Source organism: Parambassis ranga, chromosome 14 (genome assembly GCF_900634625.1).
Source record: "Parambassis ranga chromosome 14, fParRan2.1, whole genome shotgun sequence".
NCBI lineage: Eukaryota > Metazoa > Chordata > Actinopteri > Ambassidae > Parambassis > Parambassis ranga.
In genome coordinates, this window is record NC_041034.1 from 14,499,873 (window position 1) to 14,518,034 (window position 18,162).

Sequence of the window (18,162 nt, forward strand, 5' to 3'; positions counted from 1 at the left end):
AATCCACTAGAAATTCATCATTTTAAAGTTACTTATAAAATCATACATTCTTCTCTTGGCAATTACTACAGAGGATGACTGCTGACACTCAGAATACAGGATCATAAAAGCAAAAATATAACCTTATTTCTAGCCAAAACTTTATTAGCCAAGTTATTACTACTGCACTTAGTGTGACATTTAGTTCTCGGTCATTGTTTAACCTGATATTCCAACATCCCTGCCACAGATGAATAATATTATAATAGACTTAGCGTCATGCAAACATGCTTATACGTTGATAAAATCTGTTTATAATGGTGTTTATCTTTACCTCTTCCTACAGCACACAGTCAGACATTTGACCTATGAGGTGCAGCAAAAAGAGTCTGTTGTTGTTTATTTGCAAAGACCACTTGATGATTAGCATTTAAAGGTGTAAAGCTAACATTGAGGTCCTGATGATTTAAAAGATTAGAAGTTGTTAGACTGGGACCAAATAAGAAGGATCATTGAGGAATCTCCTTTTTGACCCGGTGAACACTGGCCAAGATAGCCTTAAAAGGACAAGACACAGAAGTCACAGTGATGTACTCTATGAGCCTGACCAAGACAGAAGATGCTTTTCCTTCCAGGATGCTCTGCTGGTTTGAGATTTAGGGGTCTAAAGAGAGAAGGGGACAAAAGCAAGAGAGCCAGAGGGCGGAGGGGAGTGGATGAGCCGGCGAGATGATAATGCAGCATGACACCTCTGAAATGAATCCCTGGTTACCATGGCGAAGAGGCAGGACGGGACAGTCTCTCAGGAGGCTCAAATAGAGCCAGCTGTAAATGATGTTTGATTAGTATTTAGATCATGTTCCTGCCCAGCAGAAACATTTTGTCAGCCATATGTGCACTAGTACATCTGTCTCGGGCAAATTCACTCTTTACAGTATATTAACTCTAACTGTGGATTCATTGAGCATCACTTGAAACATATGGACTTGCACTGCTGATATCATCTGTCCTATATGTAAATGTTCAGCAGACAATCCTGTTTGCTAGAAGCTTAAGAGCAAGCAAACATGGATGGTCTGAGCTCTGGTATTTAAACACGCACCCCAGCACGATAGGTTGCTTGTATTTAATTTATTTGATCAACTCGGGGCATTTTATATGTAAATGCATTGTTGCTTATCTAACTATAGAATTTTGAGTATTTGCATATGTGAAAGGGTGTACTAGAGGTCATAATACCAGGAGCAAGTAGGAGAAATGTCAGACCAGTTTGGCTGTTGCACCTATAGTGTGAATTACTGAATTATAGACTATAAATGCCAGGTGAAGTGTGCAGTAACTGAGCTGGATGAATTGCGAGCGGCATTCATGTGGGTGACTGTGTGACTGTTTGCCCCCATGTCCACACACAGCTAGTCTTGTTTCAGTGCTGCCTTTGCACTTCTCTGTTTTCTCCCGTCGTCAGCCATGCCTGCGATGGACTGCTTACCAAGCCGAAACTAATCACATCTGACTGCTATCTGTCTCCATCAATTACACACTGGGTGCCTCATGCCCTCCTGCTACCACGCAGTGAAAAAGATCCTATGAAGCGTCCATAATAGACACTTGCTGAATGTGTGCCGAGCAGATATTTTGGTGTGGTTTTATTCAGCAACCTCACCTGCTTATTGAGTGCCATTTGGAAATGGAAGGGGGGGCTGAATGAGGGGGAGGTCTGTCGGTGGTGGTTGTGGAGGTGGGGTATGTCAATCACAGGGCTAATGCAGATTGACAATCTCTCACTCACAATTCAGTCAGTCACTACAACAGTTATCAGCAATCCTGACCTGCTGTGGAAACACAATTTAAAAGAATATGCAAAGGCAGGTCAGCAGGGCCTGGCTGATAATCACTACTATGTTCAATAGATGTTAATGTTATACCACAAAAAGTGATATCACTATTGATCATGTGGTTAAACTTAATGTTAATTCTCACTTACTTGAAAGACAAATTTTGCAGTGAATGAGGCGGCCATTTGCTCGAATTTGTATTGCTTTACAAGACTTAATGTTAATAAACATAAAAGAAATCTTTGCCATATTCAGAAACATCAACATCCGTCTTTCTGTCTTTCATCTTGTATTTGATCTTCCCCTGTCCACCATCCTTGATATTCCTCTTCTTCATCACCACCTCGTCTACTTGTTCACTGTCCGGCCCGTGTTGCATGTACGTGAGATGTCTGACAGAGACGGATTGCTCAGCCACAGCTTAAAGGTGACTGCCTTACTTTGTGTTCCCTAAAGCACTGGATCATTGGAATCCATCATAGGGTTCTATAGAACAGTTATCTAAATGAAGGAGACACAACAACAGATGGGGAAAAGATGGGGACTATATATAGTAATAAGAAGAATAGACATATGAACATTAGAGATGAGAGAGAATCAAAATAGTGGTGCAGAGAAATGGTGAGGAGCTTCACTTCTGGTCACACAGGAGGGTGTTGGGTGGTGGGGGCTCTGCTGGGCATGAGCATGGGGACATTTATCATTATTGGCTAGTGCCTCCATCCCTTGCTCAACCTGACATCCCTCTTGTCATTGACATAAATCATGATTTCTCCATAATAGATCCCCTTTCTGCCATAGAGGGAAAGAATGCGCAGTTCTTATCGATCTCAGCCTCTCGTCACTCCTCTTCCTGTACATTTCGACTCAGTACAGTGATCCATAATCATTATTAACCATCATTGATTTGGAATTTGTTGGACGCCAAGTAAAGTTTGTTTTTACACGGCTTAATTTGGATGCATGAGGTACTAAGAGGAGTAAACAAGAGTTGGTGCAAAGCTTGTGTACAGCCAGCATTTTAGTTTAGTTTTGTTTGGGGGGAAATTATGCCAAAATAAAATAAAAAATAACAGTTTTATAATCCTTTAGCTAAATAAAATATTGGTACAATATCACATCTGACACAAAAATCAAAACAGTAGACAGAGTAAGGAATAAAAAAAGGAAAAAACACAGAAGAGATCTCCTTAACTTGACCGAGCAGAACAGGTATTTAAACATTAATAACTCCACTGTTGGTTTGAAGTTCAACCTCATTTGTCACACCGCACACTAAAACCATTATTATATACAGTACACACATCTCTGTGCCTGTCCTGTGGTAAAATTTCAAAGCATATTTTGTTTATTTTTGGTATTTCAGAATAACAAGCCTTTGTTTTTAAAAGGTAAAAAGAATTAAAATCAGCACCTGAATCATTAAAAGTCATAAATACTTCATTTGAGGTCTTTTTATAATTAAACATTAAACTTTAATACATTCCTTAATATGTTAACCAAGAGGGACTACAGAACTATATTTTACAAGTGTCTTGATTAATCGTTTAGGAGCAAATGCATTTTCAAATTATACTATAATTAGTCATTTTTTAATGTTGTGGCTGAATGTATATATGAGCAGCGAATGAGAATTGCAAGTCTTTGTTACCGAAAATGAAAATATTTCATTAAAAAATACAAACATTAACTCCACTGAGGATGATTTTGTTCTTTTGTTTCTGTTTTGGAGACATAACACATATATTGTCCAATCAGAAGAAAGCTACTTAAAGGACCATCCACAAAAAAAAAAAGACACCGGCTTGATGTGTGCACACCCATTCATCCCCTCTGCCACATTCACAGTATGTAATTTTAAAGCCATTTATAAAACAGTAGCAATGTATAGTATGTCCATTTGGCAAAGCAATGTCAGAGCATCAATTAGCTCTGGTTATTCATTCCATTTCACTTTTTTTAATGGCCGTGTTATTTTTGAGTCGTTCTTATTTTTATGCTCTGCTCTAAGTAACTGACACCTTACACACAAAGTGTATGTGCGTGACACATTTGGACATATTATTATTATTATTATTATATACTAATACTAGAATAATATAAAGCCATATTTTCAATAAAAAAATTCTCATGTGCTCCATGCTAGAAAAATATAAATAAATAAAATAAAATAGATTTTGATGTATTACAAGCTCATTTTAATACATTAAAGGCTTTAAATGAATGTACACTATGGAACTATATGGCTGTGGTTCCTTGTCCTGCCCAGTCTTTAAAGCATGATGAAGAGGGAAAGACAAATTCTCCCACACCAAACTGGAAGAACAACAAACACACAAATTTATCAGCTAAATACCTAATTTACCCTCTAGTGCTGCAACAGTTAGGGAGTTTTTAAAATGGTTTGAATTGTTAGTATGAGAACCGGAACATTTGTGAGACATTTTGTTCACTAAAATCCATTGAAAACAGATTAATTTATTAATCGTGGACAAATAATAAAGCAGAGGATCATTAGCTGTAACCATCGTAGCCTGCATAATTCATATTTCTTACTTTTAGAACTTAAAATAGACCAGGAGTACTTTAAAGCCAAACCTATGGAAGCCCGTTGTTCTTTATACTGGTTTTGAAGTTATTTAATAAGCTTCAGCAAAAGTAAAATTCCATGTTAAAATGATATTAATCAGTGCAATTTATTACAATATGTCAGTTACAGGGCTGATTTCTGCGCTGGTGATATACCTCATGACAGAAGAAGGTGGGGGTCTAAAAGACGAGCCAGCTCCTTGACAGGCTTAGTTGATGATTCCAGGGCTTAGCTACGTGCGAGTGGATTAAATATGAGGCCCATACATATAGAGCCTAAATAAATGATTGCAGGGTTAATTGCAGTGTTCTAGGCTTTGGCTAATGAACTGTATTGCACTAATGATAAAGCATGAGCTCCTAACTGAGCTCAGTTCTAAGGTTCAACATCCCAGATCTCCTCATAGCCACCACAGCTCTTTCCAAGATAAACCAATCAGGAGGAAAATGCTCTCTCTTGTTTGATAATTAGCATATTTATTAGATATCTCTCTATGAATATTATTTAAAAAAGATTCAAAAGCTTTAGCAACAAAATTGTGGGTCTATTTCCAAGGCTGCAGGGAGTCTATAGTCGTCATCATCATCATCATCATCATCATCACTGCAGTGTCACTGCTGGTGCAAAACCATGGCAAGAAAAGAAGGCTGTTTTCTTAAACAAACACTCAATCCTATTTCTGAGGCCTGAGGGTATTTTCTTCTCTGATAATAGCAGCTTATCCTCTAATGACCAGACTTCAGACAGAGCACGGTGACACATAAAAGGTTGTCATTAATCAATCCGCTAAGGAGTGACAAAATAACACAAGGCTTCTGCACACCGAGGTAATCACTGCAAATTTGTGTACACATCACAAGATGCATTGTACAATAACAAAGCTTTGTGAATGTGTTATGTTATTATTGTAATATTAAATAATTAGGGATTAAGCATAGGCTTGTAGAATTGGGTCACAACAACAACACACACCACCTTGCTATAGACATCCTCTGTAGTGAATGAGGCTAGTAAAGGCAGACGACACACTGAGTGTCTTAGTAAGTCAAATAAAAGTAAAACGTACTGATCAACACGTACTAATAAAAATATTAATATTTTCTTTGACTATAGTCCCCTTTCTGGTGTTATCATTAAAATTCCACCAGTGTACATTCACTTCATGCGATGATTAAGAAGTGGGGTTTCCATTGCAGACATAAGTGGATCATTATCGCATCAGAGTAATAAAAACCACTACATCAGAAGTCCAGCTAGAGTTCATAACCTCAGCAAGCCCAGTACTCCACTCTCATTAAGGCTGGGCAGTGCTTAGTGGCAATGCTAATCAGCCAGACGGTCGCATTACACACATCCTCTTTGCAGAGTGCCACTTTGCTTGTGAAATTGTAGAAGAGGAGTGACCACAAAAATATGAGACTCTTGAAATAAAGAGCTCTTACTGTTAATTAAGGAGAAATTCGCCCTGTGATTTTGTGCGGGCTGCAAACCGAAAATTAAAGGATTTTTCTTCTTTTTTTTTGGCTATTAAAGGAAACATTAAACAACATCGATACACGTTTATAGACAGAAAAACACATTTAAAAGCTTCAGAAAATGTTATGTCACTTCTTGGAGTTTAACAGCAAAATGAAGATAAGTGGACCATCTAACTGCTGAAACTGTCAAAGTACTTCAATCAGCCAGCAGAATGGGAGATGGGGGGTGTTAGTACAGTAAATGGAAGGGTTATTATGGCAGATTGTGGAGGCTAAAGGCTGTTGCCTCTCCACCTGCTCTCTGTGCTGTTTTCTAACACACATATAGCCTCCTCACCTCTAATGGCAGTTTACAGAACGTTTACCCACAACTACAAGTGTCATAATTTCCTCTAACCGCTACAATTATGCCATTTTTTTTTGTCATACAGTTTATTAAATGGGAACAACAATATCTCTCATTATAAAATGTGCTGGTTGTTGTACAAAGGCTGCAGCTGAACTCGGCTGTAAATTTCACCCTTACAGTCTAAGGCTTCTCCAGTTTTGTGTGTGTAAACAAAAAGCGGGACAAACGTTTCACACCTGACAAAGGCTGTAGACAAAAGGCCGAAAAATGGCAGCAACATGAAAACTGATTATTGCAAGTGTGTTGTCAAGAAGGTCCTGAAAGGTTATTTTTGAAGGGAAAAGATCAGAGTTTGTTATTTTTATGTGTGTCTGCAGAGTTGTGTTTATATAAGTGGTTATTTTGTTATGACATGTTAGGATGTCGTGTTCATTGTGTTCCTTGTGTTATGATGGGACAGACCGGGGCTAGCCACTTCACATGATACCTTCCAATTACACAATCTTTAAGAATATAATGTCAAAACTGTAATTTCTTCAGATACTAATATTTCATCATGCGGCCACTGGTTGCCTCATATTGAGTCAGCCTTGTTTCTTATTCAGAGGATGGAGGCCCTCTATTTCTAATAATGGATAAACAAACAAGCATGACGCGCCCGATGTGTATCACTTCGTAATTTAATTACATTTTGATGGTGAGCTGCAAGCGTAAGAACCACCAGCGTGTGTATGTTGCAGTCAGTGTCATGCACGGTTTGTTGTATTAAGAGGAGGGCGCAGATATGGGTTTGATCTTCAATTGTAATATTATACTTATGAATTACTGATTTCTGACACAGTCATATTTCTGTCCCTGATCTGTCCCTGTTCTTTCAAATATTATTGGATTTTTAATGTAAAATTGAATCATAAATTTGAATAACGGCTTACGGTCATATGTAAGCAGCTCTGTGTGGATTAGTACCTGACCTTTGTGCTGCGAATATGTCCCCCACATGCTCTTTGTGCACTGGTGTGAATGGACAATACTGTGCTGCTCTGGCAGGCATGTCTCTGATAAACCAGCGGTCTCCCAAAGGCACTTGAAATGAGCCCAACATCATTTACATGACAGTGTTTCCACAACGTCTCTGTGAGCATGCCGGGGTCAAACCAGTGCACCGTGGCTTTAGATGGAAGCACATGGTGGTGGTGCTTGGGAGGGTGGGGGGGGTGGTGGTGGTGGGGAAGTTGCAGACCCAGGGGAATACCAAACACATGAAACATTCTCCTTATCGGAGAAGACATGATGCAGAGCGCTGTGCAAAGATTCCAGCCCTGACAATGCTACATCACAATGACAGACAAATGTGTGATGGCAGGAAGCCATCTAAATATTGATGCACCCTTTCAGCATGACTGTATATTGTAGCTAATTCATTGGCACACTGGATTACACTGTAGTTTGCATTAAAATGTCCTATATGGGTAATATTGTGTCCTTTGCGGATTTTCTTGCAAATTATATTTTCTCTTTAAGTTACATTCTGCTGGTCAAAATTACATTAATAGAAGCTGATTCTGTGTTCAGACCAGGCCTGGATTAGTTTTTTAGAAATAAATACATTTTTCATAATCACAATGTTATTGTTTGTTCTGACAGCGCATGCTGTTTTTCCTGAACAGACCTGCATGTAATTTGCAGATTTGTACGTGTGAACACATATGTAATATTCCTCTGTGCTCCTCTGTAAGGATCAGAGAGCCCAGCCAGGCTGAGTAACACCCATGACAAGCGGGGGGCCTTTATGGACTTTCTTGATCCCTTATTCTCTTTCCATTTGCTTTCCCCTCCTCCTGCCATGACAGCACAATTAACCATCAGGCACACAATAGGGGCACATGTCCCCAAAGCCGCGGCCAGCTCCCTCAGACCTGTACATCCTAATAAGGATTAGGCAAGAAGTTAACAATGAATGAAGAAGTCCTCCAGGAGCCCCTAATTCTATTCTGCTCTGTGTCACTTTCCATCCAAGGCCATTCACAAGTGTGTGTTTGAACATAAGGTATAATCCTCTTAAATATCAAAGGTGGACAAATCATATTAATTTAGACATTGCTTCCACAGGTCCAAGGGTGCATTATGCTCTCGACATAGAGCCCCAACGTCACCATCTGCTCTGCTTTCTCACATGCCCCTGACCAACACGACAATTCTAATAATAATAATATAATAATAATAATAATGTTCACAAAATCACAAAGAGCTTATGTGGACATTTCACAGGATGTTAACGATGTTTATATTATCAGTCCCCCTGACACCACAAACTTCAATTTATTTATTTAGGGTAAGAAGTAAAGAGAAGATCATCTGAAAGAATCCATGAATTCATAACAACATTAAACACATTTTACAAGAAAAAACACTTCCATTGTGATGAATCTGTGCCTCTCATGAACTGACTTTATGCATGTTCTGTTTTTGAAGACTGAAATATCAACCTGACATTATGTTTTCCAGGTGAGGACGGGCTAGAATATCAATGAAAGTCGGAGCGTAATACTTGTTCTCGTCACTGATGTTACATCTGTCCACTTCTGCAACCAACTTCAATTCCACTTGAATCTTATCACCCTTCTGCTGCCCTCTCAAGAAGATAGCATATACACTCTGACATGAATTAGCCCCAGATTGACTGATACCACTTCACCCAGGGGAATGTGCGATTTTAGGAGTCCCTGGCGTTTCTCATCCTCCACCCCCCCATCCACCCCATCCCCCTTCCCCCCTTCCTCCATTCTTTCTCTCTGCCTCCTTCCCCATTCTTGTCACTCACTTGTCTGATAGGCATCAAGCCTTTCCTTTGTCAGACAGACAGGTGCTAGAAATGTCTGATGGAGTAATTTGCAACAAATGTACAAAACATGACTGATGAGAAAAATGTCATCCCAGTTGGTGGAAAATACAGGTGTGCTGCAGATGGAGAAGAGAGGTCCATTTCCATTCGTCACAAGTACTGACAGATGGTCCCAGTTCTCATTTCTGTTTTTCTGTACTACATCCCTCAGCTCATTAATGCCCTACATCCTCTGCAGGTTGATTTATTCTCTACTTGAAGTCGGTGCTTACCACCACTTGAAAATACAACCTGTGCATTTTAAAAAAAATAAATAAAATGCAAGTGGAGAGGGAGCAACACAATCTATAATGTATAGAATCAATGTGTGTAGAAAGCCTTTTTAAACTGCACTTAGCATTGAGAAGGGTGCATTATAAATACAGGCTAAAAACACACTTGATTCTAATTTACCATAAGGAGACTATATTTGCTAACAAAAATGTTCAATGATCTCCAACAGCTGCAAGGTAAAGGTGGAGCTAGTTGTATTCCTTTTGACAAAGGGTATAATCCTCTGCTGGTTTGACCATAGCATTCGGTCTATATCATTGACAGTAAAAACTATGGACAGAGCTTCCGTGATATCACCCGTTTGTTTCTGATGAGCCATTTTGAAGCTCGGTGGGAGGCTCCGGGACGCTCCGCCGCCATGTTGGCAGCGTCCAAAACTCCAAAAATGAACAAAAAGGGAGGCGGGCGATCGTGGAAGCAGGAAACTTGCTCTGCGATACGTCAAACGCCCATAATTATGCGTATTTTTAAGTCCGAATATAATTAAAATGAGTGAGTTGATAAAAAAAAAAAATAAAAAAAAATAAATAAAAAAAAAACCAGGCTGTAAACATGTTCGTTTCTGCTTTGAAGTTGGACATTTGGGAGTCTATGGGAAATGACTCGCTTCTGGAGTCAACCACCAGGGGTTGCGGCATGAACTACAAGTTTTGACACTTCCGCATGGGCTTCAAGTCTGAGCGCCGAAGGTTGCCACTTGGTCTACATACATCGTTTCACTACATAAACCTAACCAAGTACTTTGATGCCCCATTGTGGCCAAATGCTAAATCATCTAGCATGTGCATTCACAAGAGTGGCAGAGCAATGAGAGTCAAACATGGAAACATCACCAACCACATGTTGCATACTTTCACAATCATGGTGGAAACACAATGCGACCTGAGCAAAATAGCAATCCAATCCAATCCAATCCATCTTTATTTATAGAGCACCTTTTAAAAGACAACAGGGTCAGCCAAAGTGCTGTACACAGCCTACCAAGCATAGAATAATTGACTAATAAAATAGAATAAAATGAAATAAAATAAATATAAGTTTGATAAAACATAGGAATATAAAACCATACAATAAAAAGACCAGTCAGGGGTAAGAACAATAAAACAAGTAAAAGTCAACAACTCAGAGTTAAAATGCATTCCAGAGTAAAAAGATATGTTTTAAGTGATGACTTAAAAACCATAAAAGAATCCATCTGTCTAAGGTGCAAAGGCAGTTTGTTCCACAGTTTCGGACCTGCGACAGAGAAGGAACGGTCCCCCCTGCGTTTTCTCTGTGTTTTTGGGACGACCAGGAGAGACTGGTCAGCTGACCTTAGAGAGCGAGCAGGGCAGTGGGGCTGGAGCATGTCTGACATGTACTGAGGGGCGAGACCATGAAGGGATTTAAAAACAAATAAGAGAATTTTAAAATCAATGCGAAAAGGAATCGGGAGCCAGTGCAATGACTTTAAAATCGGAGTAATGTGCTCACGTTTCTTAGCCCCAGCATCACTGGGCCCAAACAGTATGACCTCTGTCTTAGTGTCGTTAAAATGAAGCAGATTTGCTGACAGCCAGGATTTCATTTCCTCAACACAGTCTAAGAGTTTTTGAACAGAATGAGTTTGGTTTTGTTTTAAGGGCATGTAGATTTGAGAATCGTCCGCATAAAAATGGAAAGACACACCATGTTTACGGAGAATGGACCCGAGAGGAAGGAGGTATAGGGAGAAGAGGAGTGGGGCCAGAATAGAGCCTTGGGCCACTCCACAGGTGAGAGGGGCAGCAGAGGACTCAGCAGACCCCACACGGACATTAAAACTTCTCCCTGTCAGGTATGACCTAAACCACTGTAACGCACTGCCCTGGATTCCCACACAGTCTTTCAATCGAGACAGGAGGATGTCATGGTCCACTGTGTCGAAGGCCGCAGCGAGGTCGAGCAGGACCAGGATGACACAGTGGCCAGAGTCTGTGGCCAAAAGAACATCATTAAAAACCTTCAGTAGTGCAGTTTCTGTGCTGTGCTGAGTTTTAAAACCTGACTGGAACACCTCAAAGATTTTTTGTTCATCTAAAAACCCATTCAACTGACTAAAAACAACTTTTTCTAAAATCTTTGAGATAAAAGGGAGTTTTGAAATCGGCCTAAAATTTGAGAGGACAGAAATGTCCAGACCAGGCTTCTTGATTAAAGGCTGCACCACGGCATGCTTAAAACCATCAGGGACCGTACCATTTATCAGACTGCTGTTTATAATATTGAGCACATCTGGAGCTACTGTTGGAAAAACCTCTTTAAAGAGACGGGGTGGAAGGAGATCCTTAGGGGAACCAGAGGGCTTCATATGACCAACAATGTTCTGGCAGACCAACAGGCTCAAATTGGTCTAATACAGCAGGGTGCGTGATCAGGTTTGATGGGTTAGATAAAGGGGGGTGTATGAGGGCTCTGGTGCTCTCAACCTTGCTAATAAAAAAGTGCAAAAATGTCTCGCATAGTTCATCAGAAGCTTCCAAGCAGGCTGTTTTGGGAGCATTAATAACATTGTTGATGGTTTTAAACAGAACACAGGGATTATTACAGTTGGAAGCAATAATGTCAGAGAAATATTTAGTTCTTTCAGTTTTTACAGTTTTCTGATAGTTGCGCCAGCTGTCTTTTAAAATTTGAAAAGACACCTGTAGCCTGTCCTTTTTCCACTTTCTCTCCGCTTTTCTACATTCACGCCTGGCTGCGCGTGTGACGTCATTCAGCCAGGGCTCAGGACTAGGTTTTGCATGCCTAGTTTTCACCGGAGCCACAGAGTCTAAAATAGACAGGCATTTAGAATTAAAACAAGAAAAGAGTGCCTCTACGTCTGCGGTACAAGGATCAGCAGTGGAGGTTTGACTGAATGAAGCTGAGAATTGAGAAGCAGTGGAGGATGTAACGACCCGGTGGCGCTGCGCAGGAGCGCACGGCTTTTTGACCACAGGACATGGGAGCAGAAAGTCAAAGACCACAGGCATATGATCTGAAAACGATGCATCGTACACCTCTAAGTTTGCAACAGAAAAACCATGAGTCAGCACTAAGTCCAGAGTGTGTCCGTGCTCTTGAGTAGGACCAACGACACACTGTACAAGATTAAAAGAGTCAATGATATTTAAAAAGTCTTTGGCCAGTGGTTTGTCCGGACAGCAGACATGAATATTAAAATCACCAAGAATTAAAACACGGTCGTAATTTGGCATAATTTCAGCCAAGAAATCAGAGAAATCTCCCAAGAAGTCTTTGCTGTATTTTGGTGGTCTGTAAATAACAGCGCATAGCACTGGGAGAGACGGGCCCAGCTCAAACACATCGACTTCAAAGCTGGAGTAGCATATAGAAAAGACCAGCTTGTAGAGTTATGGCACACCGGAAGCCCCATGTAATCACTGTGAGATCTTAGTTCTAAGGAAACAGTGATCTAGCTGAATTGTCTATGCATTGGAAGGATAATAATATTAAAAATCAGTCCTACATCTGTGGTCTCCCATATTAAAAAAAACAGTGCTTAGTCAGCTTAACACTCACCTCAATGGTTAAACCATGGTGTATGAAGACTAACAGGTGGAGAGCAGAGCAATGAGCTTAGTTGCTGGATGAATCACAGGTGTGCAGGAGACTGCAGGTCACATGACTGTGGAGAGAGAGAGAAAGAATGTGATACATCCAAGTAAATTTTAATAAAAATAATTTCAGTTGTATTATTGAATGCACTGGAACAAAGCTGCAGCTAATCCATATAGAGAGCATCCTTTTGAAGCTCTGTACAAATAATAATAATGCTTTAGAGAATCATTCCATGCCAATCAAGAATTATCTGGGGTTCAAAAAAAAGAAGACTTTGAGTGTTGGATAATATCAAGTCTTAGTTTTTGGTTTCAGGCAGGCACAAGTGTATCAAATCATGTCGAGGTAGGTAAACAACAGATGTAGTGGAATAAAGCAGCCTAATCCTCTAAGTGGAAAAATAGAATTAAGAATTATTTAGGAGATTAATAGAATTTAAATTGGAAATCTTCGAACAAATCCCACCGAGTCAACGTATACTTTTCAATAATCGGAAAGCATTGTTTGTTTTAATCTTTTTCTGAGCCTCATCTTTCACTAATTTTAACCTTTGTCTAATGAGTGATTAAATATGAATGTTTTATGGGGTATTCATAAAACTTGTGTTTAAAATACTTCTCTCTTCTGTGCACTGGTTAGAGTGATGTTGTCAAAAAAGACACACAGCAGGTTGAGATTTCCTCTGAGTGCTGACTTTGAGACACAAAGTTGAGCAGCCATGAGTGACTGATTTGCCTCATCTTTGTGAAAGCAGTCAGGTTCTTGTAGACACAGACAGGGGAACAGAAACAAAAATCAATACACAACAACACACAGAATCCAACACAAACACCTCAACCAAAGGTTTTCTTTCCAAATCTGCTGTGACCCTGAAATGACCATATTCTGCTATTGTTCCTTCATACCCATTGAAGGGATAAGACCCACACAGAATTGATTGTGTCTCCACAAACTGGATGCAGTCATTGATCCTTCTCACTCTTTTCAAAAACAGCAGAAAAGCTTTTGTTCAAGTGACAGATACATCTTCCTTTCCTTCGTTTCTAGGTGAGAATCTTTATCACCGACCACATACTTCAGCAGGAACACAAGAAGACATAAACCAGACTGCTGTTCTTCATGGGAAATGCTCATACACTGGATCAACGCTTAGAAGCTGATTTTTTTTTCCTACAAAACCCACTTCCTCCTCTGATCTCTCAATGCCTCCAGAGACCTGAGCCCATAGGTGTGCTGCAGCCAGCCGAGCTGATCACAGGTCCTGTGTTACTACCTACGGTCAGATGTGAAGAATCAAACGGTTCTCACTCCTCCTTCCTGTCTCTCTCTTTAATTCTCACTCAACCCTCGTGGGAGACAGGAGGTTGCGGCTGATCAATTGGCTGCAAATAGCTTTATTGACATGACAAATGTTACATCTGCATTGATGAGGCTGTTTGGACAAACAGTTGGCATAGTGATAAAACAGTGGAGACTGAAGTAGCATGAAATTAAGCAAAGAAAACTTTTTATTTCCAACTATGGTCATTTGGGGAACTAAAGACAAATATAAAACCACAATCTTTTTTTTCCTTAACTATCTTTTATGTTTAATTGAGTTGACTAAACAACTAGAAATCAGTAAATTTCACTAGGAAACATAACAAAACAAGGTACAGGTATGACATTCATATAGTGAGGATTATAGAAACAAGTACAAAAAAAGAACTATAAGTCATATTAGTATGAATGATAGTTATAGAAAATAAATAAATAAAATAATATATGAAACGATAAATAAATGGAAATAAATATATAAATAATGTAATATTATGAATATGTTCTGGAAATCAATTACCGTCAATGTCAATTATCATATTTTTTGAATACACATTGTTCGTAATGAGAAAACATCTGATTCGAGATGCAAAATCATTTCTGCTGACATTCAAATATCTGACAGATTTAAAAAGTAAGGGAACGCAATTAACCCTAAGCATACAGTAACATGCTGTGCATAATATAAAACGTGGGCTTAAAACCACCTGGACGCTGGTAAAGCCTCAAATAACTGTGTGACTTTGGGAGAGTCTGTGTTTAACACCGGCTCACACAGTACGAATAAAACACATGCGCTCTCACGTCAAAGCTCACAATTTACAGTACTTACACGGTGCGATGTTCAGCTACGACTTCAGCTGCTCTCAGGTGATCCCATTGAACCGGAAATAAAACCTGTCTAACCCGGAACTGTTGCTATGCAAATGTTTGTGTTGCGTGTAGCTGCCACAGCTCGTCAAACACCAGCCTCCATCACTTCTGTCCAACGCCCTGTGGGCACCGCCATGTTTGTTATCATCGAAGCAATTTCGTGTAGGCGCAGCTGTGACGTTGCGGGTGAATCGCCTGACGCATGCGCAGTTGGGGAAAACGCAGACGGCCGTGTGTCTGCTTAAACTGTGCGATCCTCTCACGAGGAGCGACAAAAAATATCAAACATGTCAGAAATCCAACCGTTCATCCGATGTTCATGCGACGGATCAAAATCAGACCAAAAAACGCACAGTGTATGCAAAGCTTTAGTTATTTATATAAAAAGCCATAAAGGTGTCACATGTATGTTGATTGATGATTAGCCTTATTGCAGGAGTGGAAACAGGTGTGCTCAGGTTGGAGCACCAGCTGCAACCAGTTTGGTAAGTTCACTATAAATACTGTCACACCTACCCTACCATGTAGCTCGTTCCACTCTCTTCCCGGAGACTTGATTTTTTAACTTCTACCTTCTTATGCTGTTGTGTTTTTTGTGTTTTGTTTTTAATGTCTTTGGTACATGAATCAAAGGGCTGGGCAGACTGAATGTGATCAGCTGTTCCACTCTCAGTCCATTAGCACTTACACTCCCCTGACTCTCACCACCCACTGCCCTTCAGACTCAGCCACTCCGACAGGCCTCATGGTGACCAAGTGTGGGATGAATAATACAATGTATAGCTGTGATTATACAGTCTTTGATATATTATGAATACAGCTTGATTTGAGCCTTCCTGCTTTTCCGTCTACAGGAGTTAACAGGTGAATGAGGACTCCCAGTTTAGCATGTCCTAACTTTTTAGCTAGCACACGTGCCATCACACTGCTCCAGCAGCCTTATTTTATTATTATTCAGCCTCCAATAAGAACCCACAGATGCAGTATATCTTCTCTCTCGCTCTCTCTGGGGATATTGACCTTGCCAGTTAGGTTCTGGTTGGCTGCACTGTGCAGAGATGTTGGGACTGTCAGAGGAAATATACAGTCCATGTCTGGAACCCAGGTGTGCTGAGGAAAACTGTTAAATTTGATCATTACTCTTGTAATGGTGCTTTTTATGGTTTGTTCACAAGGGTCATGCGCCACAGCAGAGCTCTGTAGTATAAGGTCTGCAGACAGAGATGTTGGCATCACTTGTCAGGAGGATGATATTAATGCAGGGAAAGCCACTGGAGATAAACCTGTTGCAGAAGTGAATGATTTAAAGAAAGGCTGATATAAAAAAAAAGTGATAAAGCTGAAGATAGAATATAATATATTGTCCCTTTTTTGACTTTATAGCTGGACATTTGCAACATATGTATGCCTGTGTTGATTTGTGTTTTGTCGACTGGGCTGGAGGCAGGGCCAGGGGGAGGAGAAGGCGATTCTAACGGCTTTTTGATGTAGACAAATGGCTTACAGATGGCCCACTCAATATATGTAAATGAGTTATAAAATACGGGAGGGGCTAGCAGTTCAGGGCTAGTTCCAGGTTGCTGCATCATGTGACTACAATGGATTGATCGGCCTCCACGCTGACATTTTATTACATATGCTATCTAATAGTCCATGTGATTAGCAAAATAAGTGCTGAATCAAAACCTTTCATATACCAGTCAGTAAATAAATATGGATGACGGCTCATCTCTGCAATTAGGGATTTTAAACATTAACACACAAATGAATACATAACATGAAAACACAAAGGATGATGCAAAGATATCCACCGGTGGAAACAGCCTTGGGTAGTTCTTTTAAAGATCCGGCAGCCTGGACAGTTTCTGACTGAGGAGATAATCCTCCTCATTCAGCCATCTCAGTCTGCAGACAATGTCCCGGAGGTAAAGAGCAGCTAACACATTCCAAACAATAATGTTCAGACAGTGCAAATTGTATTTACCCAGGATTCACCTTTAACATTGGAATGAAAAAAGAAGCCCCAAATGCGATTTAATGCACGTGAAGAATTAATCCTGAGATGAGCACAGGGTAATGTATGGTAATTATCCAACAGGATATTCTTACATAGCGATTAGCATATCTAGGAGGCCAGACAGGGAATGGGAGGGCAGTCTGAGAGGAAGGAAAGGACACAGCTGCTGATAAGGAGCCCACTTTTTTTTTTCTTTTCTTCTTTTTTTTATGTTGATGAAAAACGTGGATAGTCTGGCTACAGGCATGTACTCACTCTCCTCTGCCTGTTCCTCTCTATCTTATACTCACATACACAGCATCAGATGAGAGTGCATGTGGATGTGCACACACATTGACAGCAGAGAAGGGTGGGGGTGTCATATCAAGAAAGGAAACAATGGATTTTGAAAAAGAGAAATTGCTCAGTCCACCTGGGACCAGGAGCATGATCGCATGTTTCTTTGAAACATTTCTAAATATACCACATATAATATGGATTTTGTATTATCTGGTAGGTATTAGGATGATGGCACTATGTTTTCTCAATTCTCAATTTCTCAATTCTCGTGAACTGGGTGATTTCACTTCTGACAATATGATGCTGAGAAGAGATTAGAGGCCTTCTAGATTTAAAGGGATGTTCCCAATAATTTAACTAAAACTAATAAGAAAATAAGAAAATGTTTTTTTACTGCACTGTAAATATGATTCTGTGCTAGCTGGTTAGTATGCTACAATGCATAGATGCATTTTCACAACATATCAGGTTTGAATCTTGTTTTTGATATAACATATAGCAACTTAAAATACTATTCATAGATTGCATCAGTATAACAGCACCTAAACTCCTTATTTATCTAATGTAGCAGTACTTAGAGTTTGAACAATACACACAGGTTTCAACCTACATTGTCTTTTTCTTCTGTCTGCACTCATTGTATAATGTGACCATGAGCCACTGTATCAATTCTGCGTTTGGCATTTAG